The sequence below is a fragment of the Salvelinus namaycush genome, chromosome 12, assembly GCF_016432855.1.
Source record: "Salvelinus namaycush isolate Seneca chromosome 12, SaNama_1.0, whole genome shotgun sequence".
Taxonomy (NCBI): Eukaryota; Metazoa; Chordata; class Actinopteri; order Salmoniformes; family Salmonidae; genus Salvelinus; species Salvelinus namaycush.
Genome location: NC_052318.1, coordinates 22,862,342 through 22,879,544, shown reverse-complemented (window position 1 = coordinate 22,879,544; position 17,203 = coordinate 22,862,342). Strand labels below are relative to the sequence as shown.

The following is a 17,203-nucleotide window of genomic DNA, read 5'->3' as shown; positions in this document are numbered from 1 at the left end:
CCCCACCACTACACACTCACTAACCCCTCCACTATACACTCACTAAACCCACCTCTACACACTCACTAACCCCACCGCTACACACACACTAACCCCTCTGCTACACACTCACAGACTCCACGGCTACACACTCACTAACCCCACCGCTACACACTCACTAAACCCACCGCTACACACTCACTAAACCCACCGCTACACACACACAGACTCCACGGCTACACACTCACTAACCCCACCGCTACACACTCACTAACCCCTCCGCTACACACTCACTAAACCCACCACTACACACAAACTAACCCCTCCGCTACACACTCACTAACCCCTCCGCTACACACTCACAGACTCCACGGCTACACACTCACTAACCCCACCACTACACACTCACTAACCCCACCGCTACACACACACTAACCCCTCCGCTACACACTCACTAACCCCTCCGCTACACACTCACAGACTCCACGGCTACACACTCACTAACCCCTCCACTATACACTAACTAACCCCTCCGCGACACACTCACTAACCCCACCGCTACACACTCGCTAACCCCTCCACTATACACTCACTAACCCCTCCACCTCACACTCACTAACCCCTCCACTATACACTCACTAAACCCACCTCTACACACTCACTAACCCCACCGCTACACACACACTAACCCCTCCGCTACACACTCACTAACCCCACCACTACACACTCACTAACCCCTCCGCTACACACTCACTAAACCCACCACTACACACTAACCCATCCACTACACACTCGCTAACCCCTCCACCTCACACTCACTAACCCCACCGCTACACACTCACTAACCCCACTGCTATACACTCACTAACCCCTCCGCTATACACTCACTAACCCCTCCGCTACACACCAACTAACCCCTCCGCTACACTCTCACTAACCTCACCTTTACACACTCGCTAACCCCACCGCTACACACCATCTAACCCCTCCGTTACACACTCACTAACCCTGCCTGCTGCCCACTCACACTTATTTTATCTCATGACTTTAGACATCAAACCAAAAGCCTTTGAAACATTTTATAAGGATGCTGATATCTTGCATATATCTCTGCTTCTTGTCGCATTTTAGTCATCTTTATTATTGCATTGTATGATGTGTGGTATTTTGGCCACATTCAATCAGACTGTGACAACTAGTTAGTATTGTTTGATAGTCAGAATAATTTCTCAATGGTGGTGTGTGGCATCAAAACAGATTGGTAGCAACCCCTCACCCAGACAGACATCTCCCTCGAGTTCACTGGGGAGGCGCATTCTGCATCCGATAGCCGTTTAAAGAGCCTGTTTTGTTAAGGCCAATTGGCTGCCAGGCTGGTTGTTAACGGCGTGGAAGTGTTTATTTGTGAACAAGGTGGGAATAAGACCCCATGGTGTTCCTGAACACTACTCCACTGGGCCCAGAGAGACATAATGATGCTTTTCCTGCTCTGGTGAACCTGATCCTAGCCCCTGGAGCGCCACACTTACTTTTGTCCGGCGGTCTCTCCTTCCATTTCTCTCTCTATCCCAGGCCAGGCAGCAGGCCCCGTACAGAAAACCCAAGGGCCCACTTTTCCTCTCCTCTAACTTATTTTCTTTTTCTAACTAAACAAAGTTTGGCCCTGGTGAGAGGAACAAGTGATGGATGTAAAATACAAACAGAACATTTCCTCTGAAAATGTTCTGTCTTCTATAATGTGGTTTATCCTTTATCATACTTCTCAGTTAGTTTTGTTTGAGCGAGAACAATTATTTTGTCCTTCATTACCACCAACAGCATATGCTTGACTTTCTGAATTTGAGATACTTTCTAAAAAGAATGACTTGAAAGATGACCACCAGCAGTGTAATTTAGCAGTGAAAACCCACCATGTATTTGGTTTGAGTTGCAGGGACATAAACAGGACCCTGTTTAGCTAATGGGAGCAAAACACCTTCCTCCTCTGGAAGTGGGAATAAGAAAAACACGGCGAACAAGGGGCTCTTCTGGTTAAAGCGGCCCAGTTGTTGAGCCAAAGCACTGGCAATCACTGTTTGTTTTGACAGGGAATCCAAAATCCAAAACGACACTGTATGGAATTAAGGTCCTGTTTCCTGTGAAAAATACGAACTTTGTGCAGCGAAAAACGAGAGAGGGAGAGCGAGAGAGAAAGAGAGAGAAAATGGACGCCTTATAACTGCATAAAAATAAAATTGGTCCAATTGACCTTGCATGCTCTACCTGCAATTATCTAAAATTGTAAGCAGATGCCTAAAGTCCTCATTTCATATTCTGGTGAACATCTGGCACGGCAGGCTGGCGTTAAAGTTTCCATCTCTAGTGAGTCGGCATTATAAGGAGATGGAATCTGCAGGTTAGGCTGGAGGAGAGGGCATTGCAGAGCACAGGCTTCAGATAAGAGTTCAAGTGGAGAAGGAGAGAGAGAGAGAGACACACACACACACTTGCACAAGTGGAAAAACACCCTCTGGAACACATGAACAACACACGGAGGAGTTAACATTATGAGCATATTTTGTTGTCAGAAATTCAATAGGTATCATCATCAGGGAGCAGAACAATATGGGCTCAACACTTTGTGATAAAGGTTCTACCTATGTCATGAAAACACAAGCTCCAAGGAAAGACCAACATCCTCTCCAAGACATACAGTGCCTTGAAAAAGTTTTCACAACGCCTTGACATGTTCCACATTTTGTTGTTACAGCCTAAATTTCAAATGGATTCCAATTTTTTTTACTGGCCTACACACAGTACCCCATAACGTCAAAGTGGAATTATGTTTTTAGAAATGTTTACAAATTAATAAAAAATGAAAAGCTAAAATTTCTTGAGACAATAAGTATTCAACACCTTTGTTATGACAAGCATAAATAAGTTCAGGAGTAAACATTTGCTTAACAAGTCACATAATACGTTGCATGTATTCACTCTGTGTGCAATAATAGTGTTTAACATGATTTTTGAATGACAACCTCATCTCTGCACCCCACACATACAATTATCTGTATGGTCCCTTAGTCAACCACAAATACCAGACCTTTCGGTAGATGGGTAAAAATAAAAAAGCAGACATTGAATATCCCTTTGAGCAAGGTGAAGTTATTAATTACACTTTGGATGGTGTACCAGTCTCTAGAAAGATACAGACGCCCTTCCTAACTCAGTTGCTGGAGAGGAAGGAAACTGCTCAGGGATTTCACCATGAGGCCAATGGTGACTTTAAAACAGTTACATAGTTTAATGGCTTTGATAGGGATGGGTCAACAACATTGTATTCACTCCACAATACTAACCTAATTGACAGAGTGAAAAGAAGGAATATTCCCTTAACATGCATCCTGTTTGCAACAAGGCACTAAAGCAAAAAATGTGGCAAAGCAGTTAACTTTATGTCCTGAATACAAAAAATGTATGTTTGGGGCAAGTCCAATATAATACATTACTGAGTACCACTCTCCATATTTTCAAGCATAGTGGTGGCTGTATCATGTTATGGTTGTAATCATATATGTATGCTTGTAATCATTAAGGACTGGGGAGTTTTTCAGGATAAAAAATAAATGTTATGGAGCTTAGTACAGGCAAAATCCTAGAGGAAAACCTGGTTCAGTCTGCTTTCCACCAGACATTGGGAGATTAATTCACCTTTCCGCAGGAAAATAACCTAAAACACAAGGCCAAATATACACTGGAGTTGCTTACAAAGAAGAAAGTCAATGTTCTTGAGTGACTGAGTTACAGTTTTAACTTAAATAATGGGCAAATGTTGCGCAATCCAGGTGTAGAAAGTTCTTAGAGACTTACATAGAAAGTCTCACAGCTGTAATCGCTGCCAAAGGTGCTTCTACAAAGTACTCAGAGGTGTGAATACGTATATAAATTAGATTTTTCTGTATTTCATTTTCAATACATTTGAAAAAATATATATAAACATGTTTTCACTTTGTCATTATGGGGTTTTGTGTGTAGATGGGTGAGGAAAAAAACCTATATAATCAATTTTGAATTCAAGCTGTAACACAACAAAATGTGGAATAAGTCAAGGGGTATGAATACTTTCTGAAAGCACTGTAGGTCCTAAAACAAAGACATCACAGAAAAGCACTAACTCTAAAGAGAGACATCAAGTGGCGTCCCTCCATATGTTCTAAAGAGTGGGCTTTCTGACTGAAACTCTATTAGGGCCATTAAAGGGTCAGTCTAGCCTGGTCCAGCAAAGTCAGGGAAAAGAGGGCATCCCGCCCTCGTCTGCCCTCAGTAATGGACGACGCCTCCCATTGAACCCCTCCAAGGGTGCTATTTGAAAATGATAATTTGCTCCGCTCTTTGACGAAACAGGATTAGCGCAATTAATCACATTTCCAGATTAGTTTTTCCTCTCCTATCGACCATCACTTTTTGCCGGCGGATGATCAATGCAAACTTGCTTATACTAACCATGGCAAATCCAGTTGTGGAAATGAGCATCGACAGCAGAAATAATCTCTTAATTTTAGATATTTTGATCTGGGGGATTGGATAGGGATTGGATGGGAGAGTTATTTGGGGGGAAATGGCTTTCAGTAAAATATCCTCCAATAAACGACTTATATCACTCTGCCTGATGAGTTATATTTGAATTAAAGTTGTATTATCGGAAAAGAAAATCCAGTCAAATCAAACAATTTTGACATTGTCTGAAAGTTACTGTCATGATTTATGTAACATGGAGGCCGTCATCCATGTCAGTGTGGTCAAAAACGGGTTGCTCTTTATTTGCCAACACCACAACAGCCATTCCTTGTGAGTCTTCATCTGGTGTTTGAGAAGAACCAACAGAGCAAAGCTTCAACCCTAGGTCTACTGAGGGCTAAAATCCACTTTCTGTCTGCTGTGTGTGATGTGTTAAGTATAACCCCCCACCCCCCACTGGTGTACCACACAACCCCGCAGCCCCCGCAGCTAAATGTGTAGAGTTGCAGGAAAACAGCAACATTTTCTCTCAGCCCCATGACAAAATGTGTAGAATTGCAGGAAGTTAGCTGTTTAAAAAAATACATTGTTTTGCTGCTCAGACCTTGCAGACCTTGCAGGGAGCCCTTGCCAAAATGGGGTACACCCCCCCCCCCCCACCCCCACACACACACACACACACACACACCGTTCTCCTCCATACTGGGCCTTTACGCTAATCCAGGACACACACATACACCCTGTCTATGTGTCAGTCTAGTGGGGTGTGAGTTACCACTCCTCCCCACTTGTCCCACAGATGACTTGGCTGGTGGCTATTTATCCTCTGACCCCTTGGCCCTGGGTAAGTGACCCCTTTGGCTCAGCCCCCCCCAGCCACACAAAAGCCTGGCCAGACTTAAAAGGACCCTGCTCTTCTGCTGGGAGAGTTGGTCCTCTCTTTCATCCCCAGATGTGCTACTTTGTAATGTCTTTGTTCTGGGCTTGTAATGTCTTTGTTCTGGCCGGGCCCGGTCAGCGGCGATGAAATGGATGCTCCTGCTGGATGTAGTTGGTGATTGAGTAGTAGGGGTTACTACTGCTTTACTACTGCTGCAGTGTTTGCACTCAGAGTCTCTCTTTCACTCTACCTGTCTCTCGCTCTATCTTTCGCTCTCTCACCCTCTCTCTTGCTCTTTACCCCTATTTCTCCATCTCTCTTTATCTTAATACCTTTTTGCCTTTCCTCTCCCTACTTGAAGGTATTGCTCTTTCAGGTTTAATAGTAGTGGACCTGTAACTGTTTGCCTGAGGTCTTCAGACTTCAGTTCCCTCTGGTTAAAGGTCACAGCATTGTTTTGCATCCAACAGGTTAAAGTGTATAGAGAGGGTTGGAGGGGGAGGGGGCGAGAGAGAGAGAGGTAGAGAGAGGGCGGGGAAAGAGTGTGTGTGGGTGCACGGTGCAGGTTGAGGAGGGAGTCCCTCCATGTGGCTGCTGCTGTTGTTCCCAATCAGTGCCATGCTGCTGATTTGAGGAGACCAACCTAGAGCAACACAGCTGTTTTGTGCTACAGGCCCAGGCTCAGGGAGAAGCAGGCCATATCGTTGGGCCACCACCAGCAACCCAGATATATTGGAGAAGATTACACAGAAGATTATACAAAATTCTTGCCTGATGATCTTCTGAACTTCCCAATGCCTTTCTGGTGCATTTCAGTCACTTCAAACCATTATTCATTAGGACTAAAGTACTGTCAGACTGATTTGTAGTAGACTGTCATAGTCCAAATTAAAAAAGTTGACATTGGCCTTTGTTTACATGGTGGGTCGTGATTTTCTTTGTATCAAAATGGAGTCGCGGGCCAAAAAAGTTTGGGAACCCCTGGGTTAGAGTGTCCGCCATGCGATTGGAAGCTTCGGAATGCAATCCCCAGCCGAGTCATACCAAAGACTGTAAAAATGGGACTCGATGCTTCTCTGCTTGGCACTCAGTATTAAGGAGATAGATTGGGGGTAAGGCCCTGTCCAGAGGGTGTACATGTACATCACGCTACAGAAACAGGAGATGGGCTCCTGCTCCTATGAGCCGCTCCGGCTCGCACAAGTCAAGGCTTGTGTAAGGCTACTTACAGTGCCTTCAGAAAGTATTCACACAAGTCACATAATAAGTTGCATGGACTCACTCTGTGTGCAATAATAGTGTTCAACATGATTTTTGAATGACTACCTCATCTCTGTACCCCACTCATACATTTATCTGTAAGGTCCCTCAGTCGAGCAGTGCATTTCAACCACAGATTCAACCACAAAGACCAGGGAGGTTTTCTAATGGCTCGCAAAGAAGGGCAACTATTGGTAGATGGGTAAAAACATAAAAGGCAGACATTGAATATCCATTTGAGCATGGAGAAGTTATAAATTAGACTTTGGTTGGTGTATCAATACACCCAGTCACTACAAAGATACAGGCGTCCTTCCTAACTCAGTTGCCGGCAAGGAAGGAAACCGCTCAGGGATGTCACCATGAGGCCAATAGTGACTTTAAAACAGTTACATGGCTGTGATAAGAGAAAACTGAGGATGGATCAACAACATTGTAGTAACTCCACAACACAAACCTAATTCACAGAGTGAAAAGAAGGAAGCCTGTACAGAATAAACATATTCCAGAACATGCAATCTGTTTGCAAATCAAATCAAATGTTATTGGTCACATACACATGGTTAGCAGATGTTAATGCGAGTGTAGTGAAATGCTTGTGCTTCTAGTTCCGACCGTGCAGTAATATCTAACAAGTAATCTAACAATTTCACAACAATAAGGCATTTTAAATATATATTTAAATATATATACCACTTTTAATATATTGAAGCATTGTGGTGGCTTCATCATGATTAAAAAATAAATAAAAAATAAATCACCTTTATTTAACCAGGTAGGCCAGTTGAGAACAAGTTTTCATTTACAACTGCGACCTGGCCAAGATAAAGCAAAGCAGTGCGACACAAACAACACAGAGTTACACATGGGATAAACAAACGTACAGTCAATAACACAATAGAAAAATCTATATACAGTGTGTGCAATATAGTAAGATTAGGAGGTAAGGCAATAAATAGGCCGTAGTGGTGAAATAATTACAATTTAGCATTAACACTGGAGTGATAGATGTGCAGAAGATGAATGTGCAAGTAGAGATACTGGGGTGCAAAGGAGCAAAATAATAAATAACAATATTGGGATGAGGTAAGTGGGTGGGCTATTTACAGATGGGCTATGTACAGGTGTAATGATTGGTAAGCTGCTCTGACAGCTGATGCTTAAAGTTAGTGAGGGAGATATAAGACTCCAGCTTCAGTGATTTTTGCAAATTCATTCCAGTCATTGGCAGCAGAGAACTGGAAGGAAAGGCGGCCAAAGGGGAAGTTCACTTTGGGGATGACCAGTGAAATATACCTGCTGGAGTGCATGCTATGAGTGGGTGCTGCTATGGTGACCAGTGAGCTGAGATAAGGCGTGGCTTTACCTAGCAAAGACTTATAGATGACCTGGAGCCCGTGGGTTTGGCGACGAATACGAAGCCAGGGCCAGGAAACGAGAGCATACAGGTCGCAGTTGTCACACCCTGATCTGTTTCACCTGTTCCTGTGATTGTCTCCACCCCCTCCAGGGTGACAGCGTGTTTTTCCCGTACTCCCTGCCCGACTCTGGACTACTTTCCCGCCTGCCTGATCATCCTGTCTGCCCTGACCTTGATTCTGCCTGCTCTTCGGTACCTTTTGGACTCTGTACTGGTTTTGACTCTTTTGCCTGTCCACGACCATTCTCTTGCCTTACCCTATTGGATTAATAAATATTGTAAGACTCCAACCATCTGCCTCCTGTGTCTGCATCTGGGTCTTGCCTTGTGTCATGATAGCAGTGGTGGGTGGTATATGGGGCTTTGGTGACAAAACGGATGGCACTGTGATAGACTACATCCAATTTGCTGAGTAGAGTGTTGGAGGCTATTTTGTAAATGACATCGCCGAAGTCAAGGATCGGTAGAATAGTCTGTTTTACGAGGGTATGTTTGGCAGCATGAGTGAATGATGCTTTGTTGCGAAATAGGAAGCCAATTCTAGATTTAATTTTGGATTGGAAATGATTAATGTGAGTCTGGAAGGAGAGTTTACAGTCTAACCAGACACCTAGGTATTTGTAGTTGTCCACATATTCTAAGTCAGAACCGTCCAGAGTAGTGATGCTAGTCAGGCGGGCAGGTGCGGGTAGCAATCGGTTGAAGAGCATGCATTTAGTTTTACTTGCATTTAAGAGCAGTTGGAGGCCACGGAAGGAGTGTTGTATGGCATTGAAGCTCGTCTGGAGGTTTGTTAACACAATGTCCAAAGAAGGGCCAGAAGTATACAGAATGGTGTCATCTGCGTAGAGGTGGATCAGAGAATCACCAGCAGCAAGAGCGACATCATTGATGTATACAGAGAAAAGAGTCGGCCCGAGAATTAAAACCTGTGGCACCCCCATAGAACAGGTCCTCCGATTTGACACACTGGTTATGCTTATGGGTATGCTTATTATCTGAGTTTTTTGGGCATAAAAAGAAACGGAATAGAGCTAAGCACAGGCAAAATCCTAGAGGAAAACCTGGTTCAGTCAGCTTTCCAACAGACACTGGGAGACAAATTCCCATTTCAGCACGACAGTAACCTAAAACACAAGGCCAAATATACACTGGATTTTCTTACCAAGCATGTTGAATGTTCCTGAGTGGCCTAGTTACAGTTTTGACTTAAATCGTCTTGAAAATCTATGCCAACACTTGAAAATGGCTGTGTGGCAATGATCAACAACCAACTTGACAGAGCTTGAAGAATGTTTTAAGAATAATGTGCAAATATTGTACAATCTAGGTGAGGAAAGCTCTTAGAGACTTACCTAGAAAGACTCACAGCTGTAATAGCTGCCATATTGACTAACATGTATTGGGTGTGAATACTTGTGTAAATAAAATATGTATTTATTTATTTTGAAATACATTTGCAAAAATGTCTAAAAACATGCTTTCACATGTCATTATGGGGTATTGTGCGTAGATGGGTGAAATTTTGTTTTGGGGAATTCAGGCTGTAACACAAAATGTAGAATAAGTTAAGGGGTATGATTTTTTTCTGAAGGCACTGTACTTACTTACACTGGCAGGAGGAGTTTTTCTTTTTGTTATTGGAGCAGTACACTGGCATGAGGAGTTTTTCTTTTTGTTATTGGAGCAGTACACTGGCATGAGGAGTTTTTCTTTTTGTTATTGGAGCAGTACACTGGCATGGGGAGTTTTTATATTTCTTATTGGAGCAGTACACTGGCATGGGGAGTTTTTATATTTCTTATTGGAGCAGTACACTGGCATGGGGAGTTTTTATATTTCTTATTGGAGCAGTACACTGGCATGGGGAGTTTTTATATTTCTTATTGGAGCAGTACACTGGCATGGGGAGTTTTTATATTTCTTATTGGAGCAGTACACTGGCATGGGGAGTTTTTATATTTCTTATTGGAGCAGTACACTGGCATGGGGAGTTTTTATATTTCTTATTGGAGCAGTACACTGGCATGGGGAGTTTTTATATTTCTTATTGCAGCGGTACACTGGCATGGGGAGTTTTTATATTTCTTATTGCAGCGGTACAGACACCACCATCCAAATGATCTGAAGTACTTGTTGCTTCCCTTCAGTATAGACCATGAGGTTTCTCATCTAAAACAGTGTGAATTAACTCCTCGTCTTTTGTCTCCCACTACATTTTCTCTCCTCTGCTCTTATTCTATTCAGGGAGAGGAGAGTTTCCTTGTCCATTTGTTTCACTTGCAGGTGAAAGCCCCGCCATTGTAGCCATCTAATTGCTAATTGTGGGCCTTTTCTCTCCCTCTTTGTGGACGTTACTGAGAAATTTTCTAATGCGTTTGGGCTTTTCTCTGAGCCAGTGGCAACGACGCTCCGTGGATGTGCTTTCAAAATGAGATTAACTTTCTAGAGGAATGCATTAGCCCCCCAAGCTTTACAGCCCTGGACTGGCTGAGCTGGCCCTTATTAGAGATGGCTCTTCACTCAAGCACACACACACACATACACTCACATGCACTTGCTTCTACGCACTCATATACATGTACACGCACAAACACCCATACCCCCCACCACCTCCTTTATTGACAACCTCCCATTGAGCATATAAGAGCATTACCATGTTTAGGAGTGAGATGTTTTGTGTGATCCGTTGCTGATCTCATATTTGCGTTGCAGAAATTAATTTGATGCTGGTTTGCAATGCTAAGCTGGCCCAGGGAGAGAAGGGGGAACTGATTTCAGAGGGGACAAAGCCCCTGAAAAAGAGACATTGGGGGGGGGGCTCATTTTGAAACGGCTCATTTTGGTTCCCAGCTTTGGGACAATGCAGCTTTTCTTTCTCCTCTCTCTGTGGCTAGGCTGTGGACTGACTCTATAGTGGAAACTGGACCAGTCTGGGACTCACTGCTGGGCTGGAAGAGACAGACTGGAAGTGGCTCTCCTTTTCTTTCTTTTTTTCTTTCTTTCTGTCTCTCTCTCTGGCACTCTCTCACTCCAGTTCCAAATTCTACCACTCACCACAGTAACCTTACCACTGTTTTTTAAAAAGCTGCTTTTGAGACATTGGACTAATAAGGATGCTGGAGCAAGCAATTGACTTGCACTTATTTTACCCATTACCAAAGCATATGAATCAGTGGTCCACGATTTGGGCGAATATTGCCAATTGTGAAGGTAGACTTCCATATGGATATTGCAATACACTTCAGCTAGAGCTAAACCTTAGTGTACGTTTTATGTCACACTTACTAACTTAAAAAGTGCATTGAGTATTCATCCCAGTGTTTTTTTCATGAGGTGCTTCAAACGTACTACCCTTGGATGCATCTTCTCACATTGCCAGTAGTACATCTCCTCTTTTTTCACCCACTTCCCACTGCATCTCAGTCCAATGCATCTCAGTCCACTGCATCTCAGTCCACTGCATCTCAGTCCACTGCATCTCAGTCCATTACCTTCCTCCTTGGCTGTAAACAACGTAAAATCACACACGCACACACACATACCTCTAACACACACAAATTGAAGTGCACGTGCACACCCACATGCTGCCCACACCCCCAGCTGTATCCGACACTTATTGGTGGACAACGCTATCCTGGCAGCTTGGTGAGAAGGTCAGCGCCTGTCTTCCTAGCCTTGTTAAGGCGCTGATGTTCTTATTAAAAGCTAATTCCTGGGGCTGAAGGACTCCAAAGAGCTAGCCTGGCCCCCCATTCGCCTCCCCTCAAGCCTTGATTGGCGAAGGGGCGGCCGTCGTCACGGAGCAGCACGCAGGGTTCTCCGGTGGTCCTGCCAAACTGCGCCAGCGCTCAATTAGGGCCCCTGCGCGGTGCTGCGAGCCTGGCCACCTCCTAACTGGCCTCAGCCACGGGGAGGTCATGCTCCTGCTAACAGGGCTCACACACGGCTCTCACATACACACAGCTCAAACTGCAGCTACACACTGTCACGGGGAGCAGCCGGCTGCCACCCCTCGCCTGGTTGGGAGGTGTGTGTGTGTCTGTGTAAGGGAAGATTTATAAAAGCAGTGTCATATTTACTATGCCAGTATACAGGATCTCATGCCTTTTTTTAACTAAACCATCCATGAAACTATTTTCTCATCACAGGTTCATGGCCAAGCATTACTCAACATCATCCTAATTGATTAGCCTGAATTACATGGTACTTTTTTATTTGTATTCCTTCACCATTTTATTAATCTTATTTTGTCAAATAAAGTACAGCAGAATAAAACATGTTTTCCTTGTGTCTAGAGATTTCCAAGGCTTAAGTTTTTTGACACAGCAACCTCCCAAGTTTTTTGTTTTTGTTGGTTTTTACTCGTAGAGCACGTGATGGCAGTTTTTTGGCCGTTGGGCCATTATACCACGTCCAATTTAATTACTATCAGTTTGAGAGGACAAATTCCGACATCTGCAAAATCAGAATCTTTTTTTTTTACATTTTATTTTCTCTTATTTCTCTTTTTGGCTTCCACCAGTCTCCGCCATGCATCTCTCTGACACATTTGCAAAGATCAAGGGATTTGCAGCTAACAATAACATTATGAAATGACTACAAGAAATATATATCTTGTCTGCAGCTCAGTAGCTCCCCAACCCACTCAGGCTACCATTTTTCATCTGAGAGATTGGATTTATTTGGTTTTGATTAACTTTTTGAAAATGTGTTTTTAAAAATGTATTGTGATAATTCTACATTGCTGTACATCCAAGCACAATGAACAAGTCCCTACAATAAAGTGAGCCCTAGTAACATCCAGCCAGACATACCATATGTTAGGTCCTAGATTGAGTCATCAGGGGGGGCTGTAGCCCCAACCATCCCTTTGATAAACACTGTCCCTAAACAAGGCTCTTTAGATGAAGGCTGTTTGGCCACAGAGTTTGGGAGGATTAACACGGGACTGTTCTAATCTGATTTGCTGACACGGCCTCTTTGCATCAGAAAAGCCCACATTCCCCTTCTCTCTCATCTGTCCTGCCAGCTCCACAGTCTTTGAGAATGGGCCAGTAGATGAAGGGCTTCTTAGCTAAGACCTCTGGGTCAATTCATTTTCTCTGGAGATGACAGCTTGTTCAAATATTTCACTTCACGGTTATTGACAGTGTGTTGCATCCAACTGTCAAACGCTGTCTATTTTGGCAGTGTGGATTTGTTTGTGGTTTTCAAGGTGTACATTGGCCATGGGGTCTTGTCAGTCTTTGAATGACTCCAGAGTCATTCAAGCTAGGTGTGCTTACATTAATGTGCATTTTCTACACACTGCACAGTGTATACACACACACCATCCTTACATGGCAAAGACATCTTGCTGACCAAATGTTTAAGATAAGATTGTGTCCAGGACCTATGTGTGTGTCTAGCATTCGTGGTGTGGGTTTGGGGTGAAAGGAGAGGTGCAGAGTTAACACCTCTACTGGCTGAGTAGTTTATCTTTAACAGAGTGTGATTAATGCAGGGTGGCCATGCAGCGCGACACTAGTAGCCCAGGGCCTTCTAGAAAGGAAACATTAACTACCAGGCGCCTGCAGCCAAGCTACTTGAGGAAACATTCTAAAATGATTGATAAACAAAGTCCTCTTTTTACTCTCAATGGAAAGGCAGTTGCTTGTGTATTTGTGTTTGACTAGTAATCACATATGAAGTAGGCCTATGTTTTTGGTGAGTTGTTGAAGTAGACATACGTCACACATAGGGAAGCAGACTACTTTGACTATGTGATTAATTAGCATTAGATCCCTTCATTGACACCTTGTTACTGTGTGTGTCATGTGTGTGTATGTGTGTGTGTCACAGGGGTCAAGTGGACACTTGTTTTCTTTGGTGGGGGGGATTGTTTGACTGGAGCACCTGGTGATAGGAAGGTCAGTGGTTCAACTCCAGTCCAGAGGGGCTAAGGGCTGGGCACTGATGGGATGGGGGGGGGTGTACATGTAAGTGGGCGTGTGTGTGTGAGAGAGTGATAGAAGGACCACTCGACTCAGCCCTTCCCCCTCAACTACCTAATACTTTGGGAAATGATTTCTCATAGCGACACCAATGAGTGAATGCAGAACTAATGTAGCTACTCAACTACCATTTCTCTTGGAGCTTTTCATTTGTGTTGCAATTGTATGAGTAATACTTGATCACTATAATCAGTTATGTGAAGGCAACACTTTCCTCTTTTGACAATTCTTCTTCCTTCCCTCCTGTCCTCCCCAGGTTGATGCTCCAGCTGCCTGAGGAAATGGGGTTAATGTCTGTAGCTGCTCGACAGACCCAGGGTAGAGGTCAGTTTCCACCACAGCTCTATCTCTCTCTGTCTCAATGCACCTACATTGGTTAATTGTTGTACCTCGTCCCAAATGAATAACCTAAATTGTTACATCGTGTCTCCTCTCTCTCCCTCTTTGTGTTTTTGTTGTTGTATTTTCTGTGTATGTCAGGCCGCGGGGGAAGGCGTGGCTGAGTCCTCTGGGATGTGCTATGTTCAGTGTGCAGGTGTCTGTGAGCTCCAGACTGGGCCAGAGGATCCCCTTCCTGCAGCACCTGGCTGCGCTGGCCGTGGTGGAGGTTGTACGCACCCTGCCCGGTTACCAGGTACAAACACTGCATACTGCTGCGTGGTACCACCATGCTATCTCCAAGCTATAGCCATAGACCCACCCTATCCCAATCCATGTCACTGAGCTTCAGCCTGTGATCACTAGACTACCTTACTTACTACACTAATACATTTCCATTGGGAGCACTCCTTATCCTGAACAAAGGACTCCAGGTTTCACACAGCTGTTCATAGCCAGTCAGGTGTCCCTCTTCTTATTGTTCTATTCAGCGCAATGCACTTCCCTCTCCAAATGGATGGTGTGTCCAACTCACTGATCAAAGGGTTTTGTGCTAGAACCCTCCTTTCTCCCCTTCTCATTAAACATTTATTTTATATGGTGTAAGGGCCCTATTTTGCTTCCAGGTGCGTGCGTGCGTGTGTGTGTGTGTGTGTGTGTGTGTGTGTGTGTGTGTGTGTGTGTGTGTGTGTGTGTGTGTGTGTGTGTGTGTGTGTGTGTGTGTGTGTGTGTGTGTGTGTGTGTGTGTGTGTGTGTGTGTGTGTGTGTGAGAGAGAGAAAATATATGCACTGCAGTGTGGGAGTCTGATGAGAAACACTCTGGTGTCACACTGCCCAGTTGTTTATGGGCTCTGGCCAGTCAGCCAACATGTAGAACAGGCCAACGCATGGCACAGGATGTATTACCGGACGTGATGAAATAACAGCCAATGCTAACTTTGCCTAAATATTTATCTTAATCAAGACTAGAGGTCTTGGCTGGATATGCCATTTTTGGAGGTACTATAGGCCTGTCAAAGCCATTGTAGAAATGTAGACGTGGGGCATGAGTTATGGGTAAATATAAACAGACATGGTGGCCGTTTTAGGTGATGTACTGCAGATGGGGCAGAACCTAACCTTCAAAGCCGGCCAGACTCAGAAGAGCTGCTCAGGTTGACAGATATACAGCATGGCATTTTGAACCCATGGAGACACTTGTACAGATTGGTTTTACAGACAGGCCATGTAAAACTCCGATTTCTTTTTCTATCTCTGATTTAGCTTGTAGTATTAGATCTGCTGTTTGTATGTGTAGCATCATGTCTTACAAGTGATGTCTTTTAAGTGGATACTGTATCATAATACTTGTACTTATGTACCTGTACAGTATATACTAGTAATGTATTGTACCTCTGAGTGCCACTTATTTGTCATACATGTTTGTGTATCTCATATTCAGTTTTGGTCTCTTTCTAGGACATTGACCGCGGAGTGAAGTGGCCTAATGACATTTACTACAGTAACCTGATGAAGCTTGGAAGAGTGCTGGTGACATTAACAGTCATGGGACCAACCTTCCATCTCCTCATTGGTCAGAATCCTCTTATATTTATGTTAATGCCAGTGCACGGTAATGGATGACCTAGTCTAGCCTTAAATCATAACATGGATTTAAGGCTAGATTATGTTGATGTTTATGCCGGGGCTTGGATAAAAAGTCATTTATATTACTCTTGGTGAAGAGTGTGTTCTTAATGAACGTCTTTAAACAATCTCCTTCTCCAGGCTGTGGCTTCAATGTGAGCAACTGTATCAACTGTATCAACAACCTGGTGATGCAGCACAACCGAGAGTGTGGCACCAGCATGGAGGCCCTGAGCTCAGCACAGCTCATAGGTCGCACCCTCACCTCCCTGGAGCAGCTCATCTCTGCCTTCCAGGAGAGGGGTCAGAGGCCGTCCTGCCCCTCTACTACAAGAGATGGGTGCACAGGTAAACAAGCTGCAACACCCCTACTGTAATCTGTGGTACACTCCACTCCTCCTCAGTGGGTTTGGTTTCATGAATTTTTCACATAAAATAAACATTTTCATTGGTCCTGATATTTATTTGAGGGCATTGTGCAACAGAGCAATTCTGCTAAAAGAGAACGAGAATGCACCGGTACTCTGCATGCTATCTGTAAAATCTGCAGCTGCTGATCATGATATTAATTGGCATTCTAGAGGAAATTAATCCCACATCTCGCCACAGTCAAAACAATAAACATCTCCTAATCTCCAGACGTAACGTAACATGTCCACATGTAAACATGGGGTTGCGTTTACACTACATTGACCTTGATGTGCCCTCTGCCCTGTCTCAATGGGACCCAGGTGTGTCTGTGGAGCGAGGACGGCCCCCATGCCGACGTGGTGGGCCTCGACGACAAAGGCTTCCTGTAGGTGCGCTCTGAGGAGCAGGGTTTGGTCTCCGTGCAGCCTAATGGCAACTCCTTCGACATGCTGAGGAACCTGGTGGTCACCAAGCAACGCTAGGACCCTGTAAGGACCCCCATGGAGTATGCCCACCTGGTTGCCTGAAGAGCATTTTAGCCAGTGACATCATGAAAGAAGATTAGCCAGCTCCTTCGTAGCTTGAGTCGGAGATACACTGTTTGTGAGAGGATCTCACACAACTAACCTGCTAGGTAAAATTACTACTTAAATTTTTTTATTGTTTTTTACTTGATAGAATAAGTAATTTACTCTATCAATGACTTATCTGCAAGTAAAAATACAAATTTTCTCTTATTTTACTTGATAGGTTGGC

The 17,203-nt window shown here is 44.1% G+C and overlaps 1 pseudogene; it reads left to right on the top strand.

Moving 5' to 3' along the window:
• LOC120057440 overlaps positions 1-16,929 on the top strand; it is a 41,438-nt pseudogene extending 24,509 nt beyond the window's left edge.
• The last annotated feature ends 274 nt before the right edge of the window (positions 16,930-17,203 follow it).